This window comes from Anguilla rostrata, chromosome 4, assembly GCF_018555375.3.
Source record: "Anguilla rostrata isolate EN2019 chromosome 4, ASM1855537v3, whole genome shotgun sequence".
In the NCBI taxonomy this organism is placed as follows: Eukaryota; Metazoa; Chordata; class Actinopteri; order Anguilliformes; family Anguillidae; genus Anguilla; species Anguilla rostrata.
The window spans coordinates 33,340,867-33,363,795 of NC_057936.1; the positions used below are offsets into that span (position 1 = coordinate 33,340,867).

At 38.2% G+C, this 22,929-nt stretch overlaps 1 long non-coding RNA gene across 2 annotated transcripts in view; it reads right to left on the bottom strand.

Annotated features, from left to right (window-relative positions):
• Positions 1-22,929, bottom strand: part of LOC135253260 (uncharacterized) — a 99,661-nt gene that overhangs the window by 10,282 nt on the left and 66,450 nt on the right. The window contains exon 3 of one of the 2 annotated variants that reach the window (XR_010329566.1): positions 624-2,064. The exons of the other annotated variant lie outside the window; for it this stretch is intronic. This is a non-coding gene — a long non-coding RNA (uncharacterized LOC135253260). Of the gene's footprint in view, positions 1-623; positions 2,065-22,929 lie in introns of those variants that run through there. 2 annotated transcript variants of the gene reach the window in all.

Below are 22,929 nucleotides of genomic sequence, written 5' to 3' on the forward strand. Positions count from 1 at the left end.
GTGAGGTGTTTTGACTGTTTATGCACTTGTGTTGGACGTCAAATGAGTGTTAACGGTTAAAACTGCTAGGTTTGGAAAATTCAACATATTTCAATTAATCCTCACCTTGCTGACTAATTATATATATATATATATATAATATATGAAACTAGATGAAAGCTAGCTCACTGAGCTTCATGGTCATGGCAGCACCCCTTAAAAGACAGAAATTCATAAATAAATGTGGTCTTGAGGCTGCATTACTGAGATGAGGGCTTAAGCTTAGAGAGTAGGAATGAGACAAATTTAGCCCAGGATCTTTGAATAACTATGTACGGATAAAGCTTAGAAGAAAAAAGTGCAAATGGCTGCACTTCTGGAAGGTGGGCTTAAGGCCCAAGATTAAATGCTGACTGTCTGTCTTTGAATAGGAAGAAGCCTGCAGAGGAAGCTGTTTTCCAGGAAGGGGGGACGGGAAGGGTCAAGATTGCACAGTTTTGCAGTCTGAATGACATCATATCATGCAGTACTTCAGTGCCATATACGTATATATGTACTGTACAGGACAAAAGTATTAGGCCATCTGCTGTTAAAAAAATAAAAAATAAAAACTTTGAGAGGATAATTCAGTTAATATGCACCTTTATTGAATAACAAACCAAAGTACAAACATCTAAAATAACAGAAACAGATGAGTTTTGCATAAAAGTAATATTTTTCACGACTTGAAATAGCTGTTTTTTGTTTTAATTACAATTAAATTCATTATTGGAAGTCTAGCCAATCATTTTGTAAAAAGGGAGGTACAGGAGTGGGATGGTAATTAAATTGAGTGAAAACGTATTTACCTTAAGTTCTTTAAAAACACCAGGTAGCCTAATAACTTTAGCCTGTTGAGCAGGCAAAATAGGCGCAAAAGTGGCAAAAAAAATATGGCAAAGGTGTAGGAGTTTGGCTTTGATATGTGGAGCCAGGAAGCATTGTGGAAATTGCAGTGGTATTCCCAGTGAGAAATGACAAAGCAGCTTAAGATTTCCAGGTGCAGTGTTAAGTACACACTCAGAAGGTTCCAGCTGATGGGCAGTAATGTTAACAGGAGAAGACAAATATCTTGTGTTGTCTATCAAGATAAACTGTCATAAAACTACACCACAACCACAGGAAGAACTCAATGTAACTAGAAAGAAATCAGTTCCCTACAGTGGAATGGCAACTATGATCTGCTGGTCTAAAAGGATGTGTATTTGTGAAAAGCCCTTGCTATGTACTGTTAATAAGAAGACGACTCCAGTGGTTCAAGCACCATCAACACTGGACCAAAAAGATTGGTCGAAGGCAGATGTACATCCTGTTGCTGCTATTTCTACATGGTGCAATTAAAATGTATAAAATACCCTTTAATAAATGTTGTGAATCCACAAAATCAAGAAAAAAATATGGCTTTGCCCAAAACATTATGGTAATGTTTTAAAACAGTGATTCTTAAAAAAAGTCAGCATCTATTAATACCTAGATAGTTTACGTGATACTTAAGTTACATGTGAACAAAGGAAAAATGGACTAAAACAGTTGTTTTGCAAGTGGTTAACTTCGAGTTTCAGAATTTTCAGCACTGTTGCAGCAGTAAGCTCTCTGAGGGCGCTTCTCAGCTCAATAAGAAAATAAATAATTAACAACGAAAACATGATTTCCTTCACATACCGTTTGGCATAAACATGTTTTCAGGATGATATAAACGCAACTTTATGCATGAGATAATACGTAAGTTATTAAGCAATCAATAAAAAAAAAATCATTGACAGTCCGACCACACACACACACACATATACACGCAGTCACATATATCAGCAGTCACAATGAAATCGGTCTCATTTTTCCTTGTAGCTGTGTGCCACCCTTTCCCCAATTCCTGACCAAAGTCTTCTTCCTGTCCTCCTCTAACACACTGCAGATAGTGTTTACCACTGGTTTCAAATCCATTGCTCCAGCCAAACGTAAATCCTCTGGTTCCACTCAGGGGCTTCCTGCTCCTCCTTCTGCACCCACCTTCTTATCGCCAGCCTGCTTCCATCGCCACGGAAGTGGCTTCACACATTCAAGGACAACACATACGCTTTATTGCTCCACCTGACCCCATTTTGTGGGTCAGCACAGGATTAAAAAATATGCTGTTAAATCAAACACAGAGCATGCTCTAAAATAGTTTCCATGTTTCAGTCCTCATATGTGAATGAAATGCAGTTCTGCAACGGAGTTATACATCTGAATGGCATGCATATTAAAACAATTTTAGATTCTTATAATCATTCTAAAAAGTTACAATAACACATTTTGTGAGGGTGGGGAAGTGTTAACGACCACACGCAACTACAGTGAATTCAAAAGGGGGTTTCTTTAAGTTAACCACCGAAGTGGAAACCACTAGGTCTCAGTAAGAGACTTAAGGAGGGGATAACGAAAAGAAATGACTCAACTCCTAAGGGAGAAGATCCCAACACAAAGAAAATGTCTCAGCAGGAGAAAAAAAACTAAGGTGTAAAGAGTGAGTAGAATTTTAGTAAAGACTGCAGTGCAGTCTGGAGAAAAGCAAAAGAAAAGGTACCTCATAACGAGGAAGGCAACAAAGGCGTATTAAGGAAAATAAGGAATAAAGCTAAGTGACTAGTAGGACCCAAGTCTTACTACTAGTCAAAACAAAAAGCTATATTCAAAATCCTATACCTTTTTCCTTACCACACTTTTCTCTAAGAGAGCTTTTCACTGTTACCGGCTTTCGTGTAACGTGAGTAGACACTAAAGCGAAGAACAGATCTCACGTGAGGGTATATAAGCTCTCTCAATCAGGTGCAAACAATCAGTAGTAATCAAAAGGAATCTCGGAGCACCCTCAGGCAGTTCTGAAGATTACCACACTCAGTCCCTGAATAAGCACTCAGTTTCCTCTACAGGGATACTGAGTAGCCGATTAGCACAAAAAGGCGTCGATTAGCACAAACCACGACGCTAAGTAGCTAACGGAGTATGGAGCCATGACACATTTGTTCTTTGTGCCTCTGATGCCCTTATTTGTCCTGTTTTATTTTTTTCACGGAACATATTTGGCTAAATCAGTGACATATTAATCAAGCTAATCTCTGTTTATGTATTCTTTAGACCAAATTGTGTCAATAGTGCTGATAAAGTAGCAAAACATATATATATATATATATATATATATTGCTAAAAGAATACAGCTGTACACATCAGTAAGCCATACGTTTGCAAAAGTCTGTTGCTGAAGTGTTACCATTATTTAAGTGCTACGGTTTTGACAAAATTATGTTGCCTTTGCAACTGAAAACATTGTTGTTTATAAAATATGTGTAATTACTCTCTTTTGATCAGTAAGATTTTATAACAAAGGTGAGTCAATCAGAACATTGTTTCACTATTGTAGCCATGGTTCAATTACTACAAATTCTTAAATAATTTCCTGCGGTATTGTTTAATTACTTTTCCTCTGAACTGCTGCCATTTTCAAAACAAGGTTGCTTTAAAAATGAGCACATTAGAGAGCAGCTAGATAAATCACATTAGCTTAATTAAACTGCATGAACATTTTCATAGGGTATGAATAAAATATCAAACTCAATGAAAACAGGTTTTCTTTGAAAAGACAAGTTATGGAGATTTATGAACACTTTAAGAACTCACAGAATTTCATTACCTTACATCTCTATTAAGATCTTTACAAGCATACGTAATGAAAGGCCTAATAAAAGATTTAATAAATGGACTTGTGTTTAAAGTCAAATGGGTTTGGCATATGCAGAGGGGTGGAAAAAAAAGACCTGAAAGACTATTATAGGAGGAAAATGTGAGTTTCTGTCAGAAATGGATTAAGTATGTAAAATGAATTTGGTTTCAATTAAAAGAATGAAATGTTGGTCTATTTTAAGACTTCTTTATGTTCAGTGGAATGGTACAGGCTACATAATGCTCCAATTAAGGGAACCCAAATTATAAGATTTGTAAACCAAAATTGTTTTTAAATACAATGTGTCTTTGACTGGAGAGGCTACTGCTGTATTTTGAAATTGCTTTTGTGCGGTATAGTCACCTAAGCTAACAACTGTTCCTAAACTGATATTTGTACATATTACAGCATAATGATATTCAAATTGCTCAAAAGTGAATATAGGGGCACTATCTAAAAGCTGCTTTTTTGCATTTAAAGAGATAGTTATCCATAAAAATAAATGCCATTTGTTTGTCTTTTGACACAAATATGACAGCTCTCTACAGTGCCATTTTACAGGTTTGATTAAAGGCTCAGCAAGGCCCCACTGATGAATAGAAGTCTACGGATGAAAAGATCAAGCTACTGTACTGTTTTAGAATCTCTTGGAAATATCAAAAATAAGTTTTTAAATGAGGGCCACTGTTTGAGACAATTAGTCAGATGATGATGCATGTGCAGTTAAAATCCTATCCATAATGATGTAACCTATTGCAAATTGTTGGCTTGGTGAGTCATCCCCCATACCTACTGTATACAGTACAGGAATTTTTCAGGGTTTCCTTCAGAAATAACCACAATGACCACAGACTCTCAGCCCTTAATGACATTAACTTCTGAACACAACCTTGGGTTATTTAGCAGGTGTACTTAGTATTTTTCCTGCCAATTCCATCATGTTCCAGTCCCACAATCAAAAATTCTCCCCATTGGATATTTAGCTACATCTGCCGATAACAACATCTGATCAAAGTAGTCTGATTAAAGTAGCCAATTGACTGAACATTTATGATTGGCACTGCAAGCCACCAATACCTGCTTAGAAGTCATTGCTGTCTTCCTCCAACATCTAGCTAAGAAACCTGGTGTAGGTGAAAAATATTCACGAGAGATGAAACTAGAAATTCCATTTGTGCCCAAGCACATTTGCACTGACTAAAATAGGTCCATCATGTTAATGGATGATGATAATATAAAATCTAAATTAAAGAAAATACTTGCTGAAGTGTGTTTCTCACACAATCTCAAAGATTTTTTTGATAGGTAGCCCTTCAAATTTAGCAACATTCAAATTTCAACAGTCATATAATGACAAGCTCATAAAACAAAGGGACCTGTGCTGTACTGGTGTACTGGAAGCCCATACTCCATAGTGAGGCCCTGAAGTACAATTGGGTTATTTAAAAAATAAATAATAAAAATAATAACTGTTGATGCTCAATATTGCAGTTATATTAGTTAATTGGAGTGTGGATGAAGTGCACCTTTAGTGGATCAAGGGGACACTTTCTATTTGAAGAGTGTAATAGAAAAAATACATGAACAATTCACTGAAGGATTCACCTCTTTACATTCACCTCTGTTGTAAGACTGAAATTCACCATGGGGACTCGGTTTGTAGACTCTCCATACAAAGATGTTTTTTTAAATACTTTTTTGTGATAAATACATAAATTGTACTCTAGGGTGACCATATTCCTTCTGTGCTTTATGCTTGTAACTCTACAGTGTACTGACAGTTACCTAAGTGGTAAGTGTTATGGGGTGACATGTTTTTATATTCCACTGTTTTTTGTTAGCTTCTTTCCTCTGCTAATATGAGAATGTTGTAGGCTTGCACACCATTAAATCAAGCAATCATTTGTGTTAGGAAATTCACCAATGAGCATGCCTTTATAGCAATCACTCAATTGTAAAACTGCTACTGAAGGGAACAAACAAGCATTTGTATTTAAGTGAGGAAGTTAGAGAATGGATTTGGTTAAATATTAATAGAGCCCAGGACTTTTGTTCCATTCACAACTTCAGTGCCACATAAAAGGTATTACACATTTATGAATCATGGTGTTCTCTCCCTTAACCAGCAGCACATGAGGGGTCACTTGGATGCATAGTGCAAGGTATATCCTACTGACAGAAAACAATTATTATTATTATATACATTATTATTTTAATTTTTTGACATAATTCTTTAACTTGACATAATACCGTCTTGGATGACAAAAACGTGTTGCAGTGAAAATATATTCTAAATGATTATTTCTTTTTATTGAATGTCCCTTATAGTGTACATCAGAATATATGCTTTTTGAGATTAGGACCAAAGGGACAAAAATGAATTGCTGGGTCTTAGGAGGATTTTGATAATATTCAGCATTGCTGGCACAGCATTGTGTCCGCAATGCTGAATACGTCACACAACATGAACTACAGTTCAGCTCCTTCAAATTTTTTTTACAGGATAAAGAATAATACTATGTGTGTAGACTCATGTGAAAGTCACATATCCATTTGCTTATTCCTCAACCATGTTAACCCCTTGGGGTGGCTAATTTTGAATGTAGTAATCTGCTTAATCACAACTTATCATTATCGATCCCGCGTTAAAAGCCATTTGCGGTGAAACCCCCGGGTCCGGAAAGGGATGCCACTCCTTTTGCTTTGTCATTTATTTTTTGAATTCACAGCTCCTGCCCAGAGGGCTGGCTGCTTGGAAGATAACAAATAATGTATGGGCTGGTGGTGAAGAATTGGAGCGAATGCCGCTTGCCGATGCAGAGGTCCACGCATTGCATGCTGAGAGATGTTTTCTGCCTCAATTTGGTGCCAGCTGCCTTCCCCAGGTAATTAAAGCTGAAATCATGATATGTCAGAAAGCATCCTTATGTTGCATATCTCCCTGCAAATGCCCCCGCTTATCAGTCTGTTATTGATCTGCGCCAACTTCCAGTTAAGAAATTTGTTTTCATTTTCTGAGGGAGGACACTGCTGTCAAATGACAGTGATGTTTCTCTGTCTTAAGTGAATTTTTTCTCCTTTGTGATGATCTGTGCATCAGATTTTAGACTTGGCTTTTTTGAGGCAGGGGTTGCTGTCAGTTAAAATGTGATCACAGTCAACAATTTTTCATTAATTTTATTTGTTGAAATTTTAACTTTAATTGCATTTTGCTTCAAAAGCAAAATACAGAATAATAATTATTTAGCAAAGGTCAAAGATAATTTTAAATGGGAACATAGCCTTGTCTTTCTTATCGTTAAAGAAAAGTACAAATGACTGAAATATTCATCATATTGCTCAGTAGTCATACTAATGTTTTCCACTCATAACCATAACATCATAACTCAAAATGATATGAACAAGCACAATATTCATAAAATAATATTTAATAATGATAATAATATTTAAAAAATATTTTTTCTTCATTATCTTATTATATCTTTAGATACATTCTCATTTCTAATTAAACTTTTATTTACAAAATGTCTACTCTACAAATATGATTCTCCTAAGTTTACACTTGCAGTGGAAATTGATAGAAAAACCACTTCTCTTATAATCAATCTGATAAGCTGATAATTCAGTAGATCTGTCGGCTGCATAATACTTCACTCAGAGAACGCCTCAGATATTGGAATCTTTTAAAGGACAGCTGACAATCTGCCCTCCTTATGTAATTTTTCACTTTATTCTGACATGGGGAATACAGAGAGGGTTACAGATCGAAATGGAATCATAGTGCAGAAAGTACCAAGGTGGAAAATAAAATCTGTTGGCTGAATAGGGTGGGGTGGGGGGTGGGTCAAGGGGTTGTATTGCATTAGAAACCTTTGTATGCTCACCTACGGTCAGAAACATATTTAAAATGGAAGAAAGAAATCAGGAGGGATCCATGGAAACGTAAAATAGAAACATAATTCTATTCCTACATTTATTACTTTCTGGTATTTTATTTCCCCCCCCCAAAGATTCAGCCACACAAGTTATATTCAATATTGCCTGGGAGAGAACCAAGACTAAACACCCCTAACAAATTTAGTATGCAAATCGCCAATCCTGCTCAAACAATCATCTTTTCCCGTCTGAAAAACAGATCTGAAAAGAATAGAAAAGTAGAATGGCTATGGACTGCTCCACAGCACCCTTGGCCAATTTTCAGTAAGTTTATTCAAGTGGGAACACAGTTATACACAATTAAAACACTGGCACAATGCATTAACATGAGGGAGATGTATTACACCATGCAAGCAAACAAAGAAACAAAAATCACGTTTGCTGGAGCCACTTGGTCAATCCTTCGACAACAATTTTCTTGCTGCATTATCATTAACAAGGGGTCACTACTTAGAGGCAGCTCTAACTATTTCTAGATAGCCTGAACTAATTTATATCGTAGAACAAAACGTCAGACCGTAAATGAGAAATCAAATCCCTATGGGAGAAAAGCATTGGACATCTGCTGAGGGAACCCATAGCGGAAGAAATTCCCGGGTTGGCCCAAAAAATGATGTCACCACTGTAGTACTCTTTTAACCCTTCCCAACAGAGATGTCTGGTTGCACACCTGACTTCCATTATATTGCTCAGTGAATGGCCAAAATGACCAAGTGACGTGATGACATCCAATAACGGAATGACAGCACTGCATGAAAGTCAACAAAAATGCAAATACTCGAGAAGGCTATCGATCTGGCCTTTGTCCTTCAGACTGTAAACTTTTGAGTTTGACATTTTGATGGTGATTTAATCATCTAGATGTGCAGATACTAAAATACGTAAAATAAATTTATATCTTATATGTCCTTCCTTAGGAGCAGCTGCAGCGGGTGTGAGGAGAGAAAATGAGTGTGCATTTACATACTGTCATTTTCAGTAAAAAAAACAGTTGTGATTTCTAAATAAGTCCCGCCCCACCAGAGTACAGTTAGAGAGCAGCAGCAGACTGGAGAAACAGGGCATTTTCCTGCTTGAAAGCTTGATCCCCACATTGAGGGGTGCTAATAAATCTATGGGGTAATATCCACATTTATGTTCATAACATGACTATAAATTACAGAGAAAGTAATGTTACTAAAAAGTAATTTTAAATTTTGAGAAGTTGCTGAATTTTATTTTTGTGGGAAAAAAGTTGCTAGGGGTAGCCAAAAGTGGCTAAATCTAGCCACAAAAATGGACAGGCTGGCAACACTGCTAGTGACAGTACTTTAACATGATATTTTCTTCTTATTGGGCTTGTTAGCCAACCTGGTGTAGCTGGTAGATAACCTCACTATAACAGAAATGTGATTAATCAGTGCTAGTTTAACGTTAGCCAACATTGTCCTGCTCTCAACAGTGTTATCCAAAGACGGTATCAGTGGCCATTGATCTGCTTCATTTGCTAAGCTTTCCTGTAGCCTACTTGGGACTTTTAGTTAGACAACATCCTAAGGCATTACCAGCCAATGACCCTAGTTTTGTCCACACATAAATTCAAGACAGCTTCAAAATGATGTTTGAGATTATCAGAATGTAAACGAGCAAGCTAAACTAGTATAACAAATAATTCTTCCTGGTATTCACTGTGGTCAGCAAATTTATTTGTCTGTTCATGGTCTATGCATTGGTCTTGAGCTGTCTGGTCTGGTCTTTACTCCAACTCAGGTATGTGATGCATACTTTTCATTTTAAGGACTACAGTATTGAAAATAATCTATTACAATAACTGAAGCAATTTACCATGACTGTGAAAAGGTCTATATTTCATGCACATGCCAAATGTCTGCATACCACAAGGTTTAATATAACTGCCAAGCACATACAGTCCTCATCCCTGGTTATTCTTCAAAGTGCCTTGAACAATAGAAGAGCAGGGTTTGTATATGACAGAGAAGTGAAGTCCATAACTACTAGTTCATTTCACAGAGCATTCCTCTCTAAGGTGCCCACAGTTTGCAAAACAATGGAAATCATTAGGAAAGTAATTCTTCACAGTGTCCAAATAAAAGGGTACAGCAGAACACGTAGGTATTGCGATCGTTCACTCTGGCATTTCTTTGTCTGAGATGTCCGTGTGTCGGGAAGTTTAAATTCCCTCAAGACCGGATCTCTAGGCTTTATGGAGCGGCACTGGACGAGAAGGACCACATTGTTTTCAGCCATTAAAGCTGTCACCGCCACCTCCAATGATATTTTTTTTTTCTTTTCCCCATCTTGTTCACTTATTGAATTCAGGTAGCTGAATCCAATTAGTGTCACCCTGTCTTTCATGGAATGCCACCCTAAATCTGCCTCAAAAACTGGGATCCTATTAGCACACAGTAACCGCCTCTGTATTTTACACCGTGAGTTTTATGTGCCTCCCAATGTCACTGCATCAAAGGAGTCTTGTCTGTACATGAATCTCCTCGTGCCGAAACCTTCAACCCCATTATGCGGGTGAAGTGCCCTTCCCCAGCTCTCTGTATCCTCCTGCGCCTCGGATCATTACCCACCGCAGTGTGACGGCTCTTTATCTTCCGTCTTGCCTTGATTTTTTCCCTCTCTCAGTGAATCTTTAAGGTTGTACAGATATTTACTACATCCTTTTACACAAGGTGAATCAGGCATCTTCTGTCCCATGATGTAAGGAACTGACGCATTTTGCTGAATTTTGGTTGTCATTTGACCTCCCCCCAATACGGCACTTTGTCTCTGGAGTAGAATAAGTCATGGCAGTGTGCATTATCAGCTTATTTTAGTCCATGCCTAAACTATGAAAATAACTCAAAATAGGTCATAATTTAAAAAATTAGAACAACATTTACTGTTAGTAATACATAGTACAATTAAAAAAAAAAATTTTAATTTTTTTTTTTTAAATGGATGTAGCCACATATTGGGACGACAGGTATGCCATCCCGCCAAGTTACGCCTTGGCGGGGGCATGCCCCATACCTATACAGCACCAAGAGTTTGGCACTTTTCAGGGTTCCCCACAGAAATAGCCACAACAGCCACAGACACTCAGCCCTTAAAAACATTAAATTCTGTACATTTTGCCCCATTTCAACAGACAGAATTCATAACATAACAACTTCACATGTCCACACAATAAAGCCCCAAACTCAGGGGATTTTGCGTTTTCTTCTTCTTCTTCTTCTCATTCTTCTTTTTTCTGCCGCCTATCCCACTAACAAAATGTCTCCCCATTGGACATTTTACCGACACCAGCCAAATCTTCACCTACACGACCCAATCAAAAACTTGCATACACACGCAAAATACCCATACCTTTTTACTCTGAAACATTTCCAGTTTAAACAGCTAGTCTGCCTGTGGCCTAGTGGGCAAGGTTACAGTCTTGGGAACATGGTGTCTTAGGTTCAAGCCCAGCTAGGAACACGTTTCTTTAACCTGCTTTTACCCTCACTAATAATTGTCCACTACTTCTCAATTATTGCTTTTGCACCACACCTACCCGCCATTCACCAAACGTATACACTGCATTATGACGTACCGTCTGCACGTTCAGTTATTAACCGGCTACAATATTGCAAAGCCATATGGATTCAACGGGAGCTCTTCTGTGCTTACTGGCCTGTGTTCTTCTTTAAAACCACGGACAGGTTTACTAATGATATTTCACGCATTGCATAGCTATGTCATGGTGCTGCACTAACAAAGTCACAGACTGGTAAACCTCTGGTTGAAGGATTGAATCCCGCCTCGCCCTCAGGCAGATAATTTCCTCTTTCACCTTTTACACTAACGTTTTCTTATGCTTATATTTGCTTTACCAAAACTCACTCATGGCCACCCATACGCATTTCATGATGGCAAATGTATTCCTTTTTTTAAAAAGTTACACCAGTTCACCACTGTGCCATTTCTACTAACTATATTTCTTCACTTGGCTACCGTACAAAACCTTATCAGCAAACGCCACGTTTCTACATTCATGTTACCTCGCCCTGTTCTCTATCTAGCCACATACAAACAATTACTACGTATGTACGTTCTGCAACCCCCATTAAAACATTACATTTAAAATCATGACTCACTCATAATTATAACTACTAGTAGATTTCACACGTTACTTAACCCTCCACTTTAATGACTAATGCTTTATACCGACTGTTATATATACCGTTCAATAAGGAAACTAAGCTCGCTCATGGCCACTTCATTTACTTTGCACTATAGTCTGTGATCATGTCAACCTTCACCTACATGCCCATTCTGCTAAAAATATATTGTTTCAACTACGCAATTTCATAATTTCTCCTAATTGTTATTTTCTCATAAGCAAAGCCTCCTGGGATATATGCGTCTGCTCCTATTCTCCACTATCAAGTTTTCCGGTTCTAGCTTAGCAAAACAGCGAATAGGATCCTACCTGCAGATAAGCCTATCAAAATGCCTTAGAAACCTTACAAACATTAAAAGTGCATCTCCTCGAAATAACAGACAACGGAGCAGGACAGAAGGGTACAGAAGTTGCGACCTAGGGAGCACTAATTCTACGGGCTTGCTGCTTCTTTTGTCAATCAAGGCTCGTTGTATGGCCGTCAAATCCGTGAGTACATACACTGACCATATTTCACCTGCGTTTCTGATACGTTTACACTTACGCCACCACACCCTTTGTCACAGCCACTGTTTTTACATATATAGCAAACCGACAGTGCTAAATGGTACACGCTCATCAGACTGTACAAATTCACACAAGGATAGCCATAATAAACAACCGTTTCTTACAGGGTCACTTCGCATTTCTCACTCTCATAATAAAACGCTTTGCAAAAAGAAATGATATCTCATAAAAAAACACGTTTTCAACGTACAAAAATGCCAAGTTACTCACACATTCAAGACATACACCGTCTATAACTCATTCAATCAGACTGCCAAAATCCAGGCCTGCCATTAAAAGTATTGATATCAAAATGATGACAAGTACGGTACTACAAACAATATAGGCTATCTTCCCTCACCGAAATTAAATACGATGTATTCCAAAGCAGTGCTACCCAATATTTCCTCAATTCTTTCAAGTCACTTGGCCCTGTGTTTTGTAATCTTACCACTTTACAATGTCATGCAAACATTGTGTCAGATCAAAGTGTCAAATATTTTGAATTGCCTCATGCAACACATTGAAATCCATGTAGAAAACTGCTGGTGAGTAACTACAGGAAGCATATTTCTCCAGAAAACATGTTTATGTTTATACTTGCTTCTGAACTGAATTTGAGTAAATGTACAATTTATTGTATATTTGCTACGTACAATAAATACTGCATGTAAAATACATATTGTACATACATACATAGAGAACTTCTTTATCCCCATGGGGACACAGCATCCCTCACAGCATGTTACATTCACATTTACGAACAGACATTTATACCAAGAAACATACAATCATTCACGCAACAGAAAGGCTGGGCAGCGAAATACATACATACCAATACAAATTGGACATATAGATGCCTATTCAATCAATCTTGACTGTGAGAAAGCCATCCACACACGTTTGGCCTGTCCATGTACTGCATTCTTATACACACAGGGCCAAGTGACTTGAAATAATTGAAAAAATATTGGGTAGCATTGCTTTGGAATGCATCTTATTTAATTTCGGTGAGGCAAGATAGCCTATATTGTTTGTAGTACCGTAACTTGGCGTCATTTTGATATCAATGCTTTTAATTGCAGGCCTGGATTTTGGCCGTCTGAATGAATGACTTATAGACGGTGTATGTCTTGTATGTGTGAGCAACTTGGCATTTTTGTACGTTGAAAACGTGTTTTTTTATGAGATTAAATAGTACTGGTACCTGGCTCTTTTACTCAGAGAATGCCTTGTGACGCTCTTGACATAAAACTCTTTTGACATTAAATTAACTTTACTATGAATAGTATTGAGAGGTATAGGTAAAGGTGTAATGCAAAACTATACAATATTATGAGTACAATCAGGGGTGTAGCACAAAACTCTGGGCCCTATACATAAGCAGTCTCTGTGGGCCCCCTTCCTCTCTTGATCCATGTCTCTCACGCATCATTCCAGGCTTTTTGAGGGCCCTCCCCCCATTTGGGCCCTGGGTGGTCAGTCCCACTTTTCCCCCCACTACGACGCCCCTGAGTACAATACAAATTTGTATTATTTTTGATTAAAACATATTTTAAGAGGATTCCTTTTAACTCTGTTGCTCTCTTGTTGACTTCCTCAGGGATAAGATACTTATTGTAACAGGCTAGCAGGTAGGTTTGCAGAGTTTTTCAAAAATCAGCTAATATCTTCTCTGTTTTTTCCCCCCCCTCATATAATTTTTTAATGAGATTGAAACTCTGGTAAATACTCTATCAGTGACAGTCAGCTTTGCCACCTTTAGCCTATGATCCAGGCTAATTAATCCTCCCACTGATGTTGTATAATAGCTACAGAAAACATTTATACATGAGCTTAATTGGAACCAAAGCTTTTGTTTCATCAAAACTGACCCTGTTATCTCTTCTCGGAGACAGAATGAGGACGCAGTCATCTGTGTTCTTCAAACTATCATCCATTCAGAGTCCATCTGGATGAAATTGGTTTCATTGAGAGATGCCTTAATGTGTATACTAATGTATTAAAAGAGAATTTCAGAAATAGCACGGGAATGAGTTCACCCCATTACACGCTGGATTGGAAGCACAGAGTGCAATTGTTCAACAAAACAAATTTGAAATGGTGAACCAATTTTTATTCACGTGTTTGCCAAATATGTATGGATTTTTTAAAAGCTAAATACCAGAACACAACTCTCCAGTATATGAAACAATTGCATCCTAAATGCAACACTAGGCTCAGTGGTGCAGTGGGTAGCACTGACGCCTCACAGCAAGAAGGTCCTGGCTCCTGTGTGGAGTTTGCATGTTCTCCCTATATCCGTGGGGGTTTCCACCCACAGTCCAATAAATAAGAATTATCATTAAATAATAAACAAATAACTGCTGCTGCCTCCATAAAGCTGTCCACGGTCTGAGTCAGTATGTTTGTTCAGACAAATTAATTTAACCAAGTTTAACAATAACATAGCTATGTAACAAATGTGAAGACATAATTCTGTGTTTCCCCACAGGCTTTTGAGAAACTGTGAAGGGGGAACCCTGACGCCTCTAGGGATTGAGCCGACACTTTAGCATCAAAGAAATTACATAAAAACTGTCATATGTGGTGTTGTAAGGGGTTTATTTAAAGTGTGGCACCACATGCAATCTCAGATTTAGGCATTCCACTAAAACGGTGTTAACCAACCCTGTTCCTGGAGATCTACCGTCCCAACCCTAACAAAGCACTTCATTCAACAGCTAAAGGTCTGCATTTTGCGGCAAATGATTAGAGTCAGGTGTGCTAAATTAGGGCTGAGAAGAAAGCTGAGAAGGATCTCCAGGAACACGTTTGGACACCACTGTACTTAAATCTTCATGGTGAATGAAAGTTAACATATCAAGGAAAACATTTCTACAATGCATGCAGGCAATTGGCAAATCCCAGACAGATTCTCTACGTAACCCTCCACCCCCTTCAACACTGAACATTAGAGCAGCTGATTTGTTCAGGCAAAAACATTCTCTTTTGTGGAATCTATGCGTTTCATTGTACAGAACTGCCTATTGTACAAGGGGGGATGGCTTTTCCAAATTTGGTTAACAAGGGGGAAGGTGCTCCCCCACATTCAACCACAATTCAGACCCAATTAGGACCCTCAGGTTTGTACATAGGCTGGGCCTTTTCCTAAATCTGGATTCAGTAAAACAGTATAGTGTAAAATGGCCTGACAGAAATATCAGCTCCACTTTCTTAGTGCAAACTTCAAACTATATTTGCATACAGAATGTTAAACTTCCATTTAAATGTGAATCAAAGTTTAGAAATAATTTAAATAGATAGAAAGCAAAGATATGTGTTTAGTGTACTGAACATTCTCCCATTTGTAAAAGACTCTATTTCTCTGTAGCTGAAATCACTTAAATAGTGACAGGAGCTCCTCTGGTGATTCAGAATTGAACACACAGTTTATGGATGATGATAACAAGGGCCTGGCAACTATTCTGATTAATTCTATTTAGTGCAAGGATTCCATCCATTTTGGTTTACTGTGCACAAATATCAATTTCCATTGTCTTTGGCTAAATTTGGCCATATATAGGGCAGCACGATGCTGCGGGAAATGGCACTGTCACCTCACGGCAAGAAGGAACCAAGGTTGAAGGGTCCAGGGTGCATTCTTGTCTCTTGCCTACTGCATACTGGCATAGACTCCCCCCACAACCCTGACCAGGAACAAACAGTTCCAATAATGGATGGATCAAATAAAAACTCAGGAAAACCAACAGGCAATGATATTTGTGCACAGTAAACCAATATGAATGGATTTGTTCAAAACAAAAATTGTGTCTCTGTCCGGATACTTTTGCAATTATTTATTTATTTCATATCATTCACTACGAGTAACTAACCCCTGTCTTGGCCACCACTTTGTGACTAGACTAGCACTGCTTACACACTGATAAGTGTGGATGGGTTAAATTCCCCAATGGCCAGTTTCATAAAAAAGGCCAGGCTAGAGGCTGGTTGAGTGGATGCCTGGAGTTTAGCAGGGCTTTGTGTTTGTGGGCCCCGTGTTCGTACCTGTATCCCTTCACAGTGAAGGGGAAGCAGTCTAGCAGACAAAGACTCTGGGGCTAAAGGCGACCAGGAAAAAAAAATAATCAGGGAAGCATACCTTGAGCAGTGATGTCACCCAGGCTTGCTGGTACTCAGACAGGAGGAGAGATGTATGCACTTTCTAAAAGTCTGACCCTATTACGATAAGGAAGGCACTGGGTCCTGCTCATTGTGTATGTGGAGCATATTGGCAAGCTCCTGTCGAGTGTGTGCCCCCAGCTGAAAGAACCTACCTGAAGAGAAAGGTCTGGGAGGATGGCAGAGGTAGGGTTAGTGCCAGGAGAAAATTGTTGGAAGGAAGATGACAGCTAATCAGACTTGCTTTTTTTGCTTGCACGCATAGAATATAAAATGGGCCCTAGCTTGGATGCAAGATTAATGGTAGCCTGAATCACACTAAATTGGAAATGCAATCTGACCACATAAAATGTTGCCTCTTTCCTTATTAATAGGCTATTGTTGGCATTCTATCTTTTTGTATCAGTAGCTAACCACTCCACATCTAGATGGTTTAGTTAGCTACTATATTGACGAGTACTGAGAGACTGAGAGAGAGAGAGAAATGACAATTTTATCTTTTCACTGCTTTCAAATAAACAATACCTATTAGACAGAGAAGAAAATGTAATATTGAATAATGAATACAGAGTACTTCACATGCTGTAGTAAACAGATATTCATTTTTTAGTAAATCCTGCCTCATTAATGAAGTTTGTACATGTACTTGCACTTCCTGTGTATCTGGAAGATGCATATGAAATTGTCTGTGACCAACATTACATATTTAAGTATTTCAGATTATTTCATTACATCTATCTCTATCTACCTGTCCATATACAGCAGATAAGGAAGTCCTATAATCACCTAAATGTGAAAGGATAATAGAAAATTGATTTCCATCAGCCTTGTATCTGTTTAAATATGATTAACAGTTCACTCCATTCCACATGTCACATTAATAACAAGGTATGGGAAAACGCAATCAATAATTGACAAGATAAATATTGATAATGGTTAATTATTGATAATGCCCCATGGGGTCACAGGGATAAAAATGAAATATTAGCATATGCCAGATAACCACAGCCCATTAAACAGGAAAGAGTGCCGCCTGTAATAGGCTAAAAAAGCAAATATGTCATGACACAGGTCTCCCTGTGTGGACATTGGGGAATTAACAGAGCCCATCTCTTTCTTAATCTCCCATTTTCAGTGATAGAGATCCTTATAAGTCCTATTTATGACTAACTCCTCCCAACCCACACATGCATGTGTGCACACAGACACACAGACACACTTGCACAGACATGCACACACACACACACACACACACAAAAGCTGTCTACCATGCAATGCTATTAAAAAGCAGAAGAGGGAATGTTAGCTTTATAAAGGTGACATTCCCTCTGTGCATTGTTCAGGTTTTTCCCCAGCCTTCGGGGGAAAAAGGTGTATGAAATTACACATGAAAGCTTCAGCTAATCCCTGGGAGGCTACCAGAGACTTGTTGTACTATTCATGGAGTTTGATGTCTATTTCTGTTCACTCACAGCTATACACTTTTCAGTTGTTACTTGAACCACCTCCCACCCCACCCCCCACCCCCCAGCCCCCAATTCGGTATGCATTCTAATTCAGCAGTTCATTTATTCCATGGTCATCTGAATAAAACAGTAAGGAACACTTATGACCTTTACCCTTTACCCCTTTATACAATGCTGTCTGTCTCTAAACTTCACATGGCAAAGGCAACACGCTGCCAATAATTAGTACTGTGCTTGGAAAAGCATTACCTGACTATAACATACCTACTTGGTTCCTTTCTTTGTCACTACACTGATTCCTTTAAAAGTGGGGAGCTTTATCTTGTGTTACCCCACCTCTTTGTGGGAGTAGCCCGGCTAGGTTTTAAGCTTTATAAACCTGCATGATTTTGTTTTCTTGCAAATAATGACCTTTTTGCATGAACATTTTTGACTGTAAATATCTTCATGTCAGTAAACGTGTTCACAGCTGTGGATGAACAACTGCCTTTGTTGGACTTTGTTGCATATTTTCAGACTCTGTGTTTCCCTGCCCCCTCCCTTGGCCGATAGAACGCCTGTTCATCATAACTCTCCTTAATATTGTTTCTTTATTATTTGGCTATTGTGTTTTACAGCTTCTTATTTTAGTGTTCATGGCTGGAGACATTCCGACATTCACGTCTAATGTAAAGCTTTCAGATGTTGCAAACATTTACTGAAAACTTGCAATATCTTAATATTTTAATAATATTAAAAATATGAAAATGAACAGAAGATTGTTGTTTTGTGGGTTCTCTTGGTGTTTTTATATCTATGATTAAGGATCTAAAGACCTCATTGACATGTCAATGTTCTGGTATTTATTTTACTGTATACATGTATGTACGTAACTTTATGTATTTGACTTTCTGCTGCCAGTCTTGGCCAGGCTGTCCTTGAAAAAGGGATTTTTAATCTCAATGATCCTATCATGGTTAAATAAAATACATAAAAGAAGGATTGAATAAAGCAAAGTTGTAGGCGTGTGGCAGTAGCTGAACAATAAAACATGTAATTGCTATTAATATCATATTGCAAGATGATATTATTTTAATCATTGTACTTATGTTTCCTTCTTAGGTGCTGTTCTAACTCAGCTCACTCACCTATTTTCCATTTACACTGATTTATTTAATCAAGATATTGTCCAATTGTAGCAAGTATATATCTTTACAATATATCCATAATTGCAGTTATAATAACAAAAAAACAGGATTAAAAATAACAGTGCAGAACATGCATCATGTACATTTAATTGATTAACACACTTGAAATATTCACAGTAACCTCCATTATCTGTGCTGTACATGGTCAATACTTCAGTTTTTTTGTGCACAGAACAGAATCAATCTTAATTATGCTCAAGCAAGCAGTGTGATGACATTATCAACATTTTTAAAGTATCTTTTTACCTTTGTGCATAGCTAATTTTGAACCCTAGGAGTTAGAATCAAGTGAATCTGAGTGTACATGCTTCACCATTGAATAAACTTTTAGCCCAGAGTTAAACAAACTCATTTCTGGATCTTGATCTTTTAACATTCTCTAAGAGTTAAAACTGAACTAAAAAATATATTACCTCAATCCAGACCTTCCTCACACACTCATATCTATGGTAAATTTCGAGTCTCCAATTAATCTAACGTGCATGTCTTTGGATGGTGGAAGAAAACACGCTCAGACACAGGGAATACACGCAAACTACACACCATACCTCCATGCAGTCTGCTCCTGCCAAATGGCTGAAGCTAAGCAGGTGTGGGCTTGGTTAGTACTTGGATGGGAGACCACCAGGGAATACTGAGTTGCTGCTGGAAGTGGTGTTGGTGGGCAGGCAGGGGGCAATCTTCCCTCTGGTACAAATAAACTCCAATGCCCCAGTGCAGTGACGGGGACACTGTGCTGTAGGAGATGCCGTCTTTCGGATGAGACGTTAAACCGAGGTCCTGACTCTCTGTGGTCATTAAAGATCCCATGACACTTATCGCTAAGAGTAGGGGGTTCCCCGGTGTCCTGGCTAAATCCCAGATCTGGCTCTCGCAAACTTTCCACTAAAAATCATCCCCAGATTTAATTGGCTAAATAAATGTTCTCTCCCTCTCCACCTTCGCTAATGTGTGGTGAGCGTTCTGGCGCAAAATGGCTGCCGTGCATCACCCAGGTGGGTGCTACACATTGGTGGTGGGTGAGGTGAGTTCCCCTTCACTGTAAAGCACTTTGAGCATTTTTGGAAAAGTGCTACATAAATGTAATTAATAATTAATAATACACACGGAAAGGCCCTGACCTGGGACTTTCATGCTGTGAGGCAACAGTGCCATCCACTGCACCACTGTACCTGTCATTCCCTCGACTTGCCACTGGTCTGAAGTCAATAACGCTATCCTCCTCCCAAAATAATGCACCGCAATGGATGAACCCTGAATAGGAGCTGGTGTACACATTTTTTTTTTTACTAACTCCAAAAATGTTTCATTCCCAGAAATTACCTGTCCGCTATTATGTATCAGTTTTCCTTGTTCAAAATATAGCCGTACCATTTGTAATACAGACAAATTAGCATCAAAGTTTTCTCCAAAATGTATTGAACATAACATGTTTAACATGTATGCATCTGTAGTTACCACCATACAGTCGCAATATTATTGAAGAAGCTTCATGATAAGTGTAGTAACGGGGTTTAATAGGAGATGCACTTTGATATAGGAATGTAAAGGAAACGACTACAGTAGTTATTACCTGGAATACCCCTCTTTCGGCACTGGCCTGAAACACATTTCTGATGAAAAATGTTACTAGGAACTACATTTACAGAGTGGTTGGTAAATTAGTCTATTTGAAAATATCTCTGGAGTCACACACACACACACACACACACACACATACAGTACAGCTACAAATGAAGGACACACTGGATTTACAAACATGGTTTCAGGATTAACGCAATATTTTGCAGCAATGTCTCTTCTTAGAATGTAATACTACGATATGAAATAAATAATATTGATATAAAACATAAATTAAGCTTTGAAATGATTAGCATATTTGTTAAATAAATAATAATATTTACATCTTCCTATATGGATTTATGGCTTGTATACTTTATTTTAAATTACCGAGGGTTATATAATGTCATTACTACTCACGGTCAAGAATATAACAGTTTGGAACCTTTTTAACAGATGAAAATAGCTCAAGAAACAACAGCAGAAAAAAGGGCACAGATAGACATTTTAAGAGTACTAAACTTTTTTAAGCACAATGTTTCCATAATTTTTGCCAGTACTACATATATAATGTTTCCATCATGCTCTGTGGCATGTACAAAAACGCTGAGTAGGCCCAGCTGACCTGAATTTTGTATCAAAATGGCTAGATGAAGAGATCTAAGTGACTTTGAAAGAGGGTTCATCATTGGGGCACGGAAGGCAGGAGCTTCAGTCACAAAGATTGCTCAACTCAACTGGCGTTCAATAGGAACAGTGACTAAAGTGACATCTGCATTTAGATCTATGGGAAAGACATCAATAATTGGATCAGCTATTCTGCTTGAAAGCGTACATTCGATGACCGTGATGCTCATGCATTAGTGTGATGTGTAGGAAAACTTAACAACTCTTCCTCAGGTGACTGAAAATGTTAATGCAGGACATGATCAGACTGTGTCAGCAAGAATGGTCCGTTGACAACTACATAGAGAGGGATATTATGGTAGGGTTGCAACACATTAAACCCCTCATTACAAAGGTGAATTCACATTTGAGAGTTAAGTGATTCAAAAAGCATAGTCACTGGTCTACAAAGATGTGGAAAAAAGTGATATGGTCAGATGAGTCATCGTTCACCAAATTTTGACAAGCGGGCAGGTGCATGTGCAGCGCAGGCCCGGCCCATGGCATTGGCAGTATAGAGGAATGCTAGGGGCACTGTCCATCCATAGGGGTGCCCCAAATGACTTTTAACTTTTACTATTTTTCACTAATACTATTTTAATACTATTGTTTCGAAATATTACAAAAAAGCCCACAACAACATAACTACATAGCCTATTAAATAGACCCTATTTTCTGTGTTGCCCACAGCATTTTGTATTTCAGTCATATCATAAATATTCAACCCCCATTTAATATCACCATTTTAAAAATATTTCCTGGTCTGTAGAGTGACTAAATTTTGTGGAAACACACTTAAGCCCTTAGGAAATCCATAACGATACTGTTTGCTTCACCTGTGATAAACATATAAATCCCACTGATGCACTTCTTCACATCAATTTAAAGCTGACTAGTGAACATGCCAAAGACAAAGGAGCACTCTCAAAAGTTAAGAGAAGAAATTATTTCATTGCATAAAAAAGGCAATGGATACAAAAAGATCTCCAAGATATTGAAAGTTCAAAGAGACACAATTTGCAGCATCATAAGGAAGTTTAAAAGTCATGGAATAGCAATAAACCTGCCTGGACGTGGAAGGAAGAGTAAAGTTACATCAACTGGTATCAGGCACATCATAAGAACTGCTGAGAAGACCCCTCATATTACTGCTGGAACAAAAGCATCAGTACAGACGGTAAGAAGGATATTGAACAAGCAAGGCCTTCATGGCCGGACACCTCGCCGCACTCCACTCTTAACCAGTAAGCATATGAAAAATCGACTTGAATATGCGAGACGTCATTTGGATAAGTCTATAGAGTTTTGGGAGAATATTTTATGACGAGACAAAACTGGAATTGTTTAGACCCATGGATAAGCGATATGTCTGGCTCAAGAAAGGTGCAGCTTATGACAAGAAGAACACCATCCCCACAGTCAAGTATGCAGGTGGATCAGTCCTTCTGTGGGGGTGTTTTGTTGCTTCTGGTACTGGCAATCTTCAGCGTGTGACTGGCACCATGGATTCCTTGAAATACCAGGCCATTCTGGAGAAGA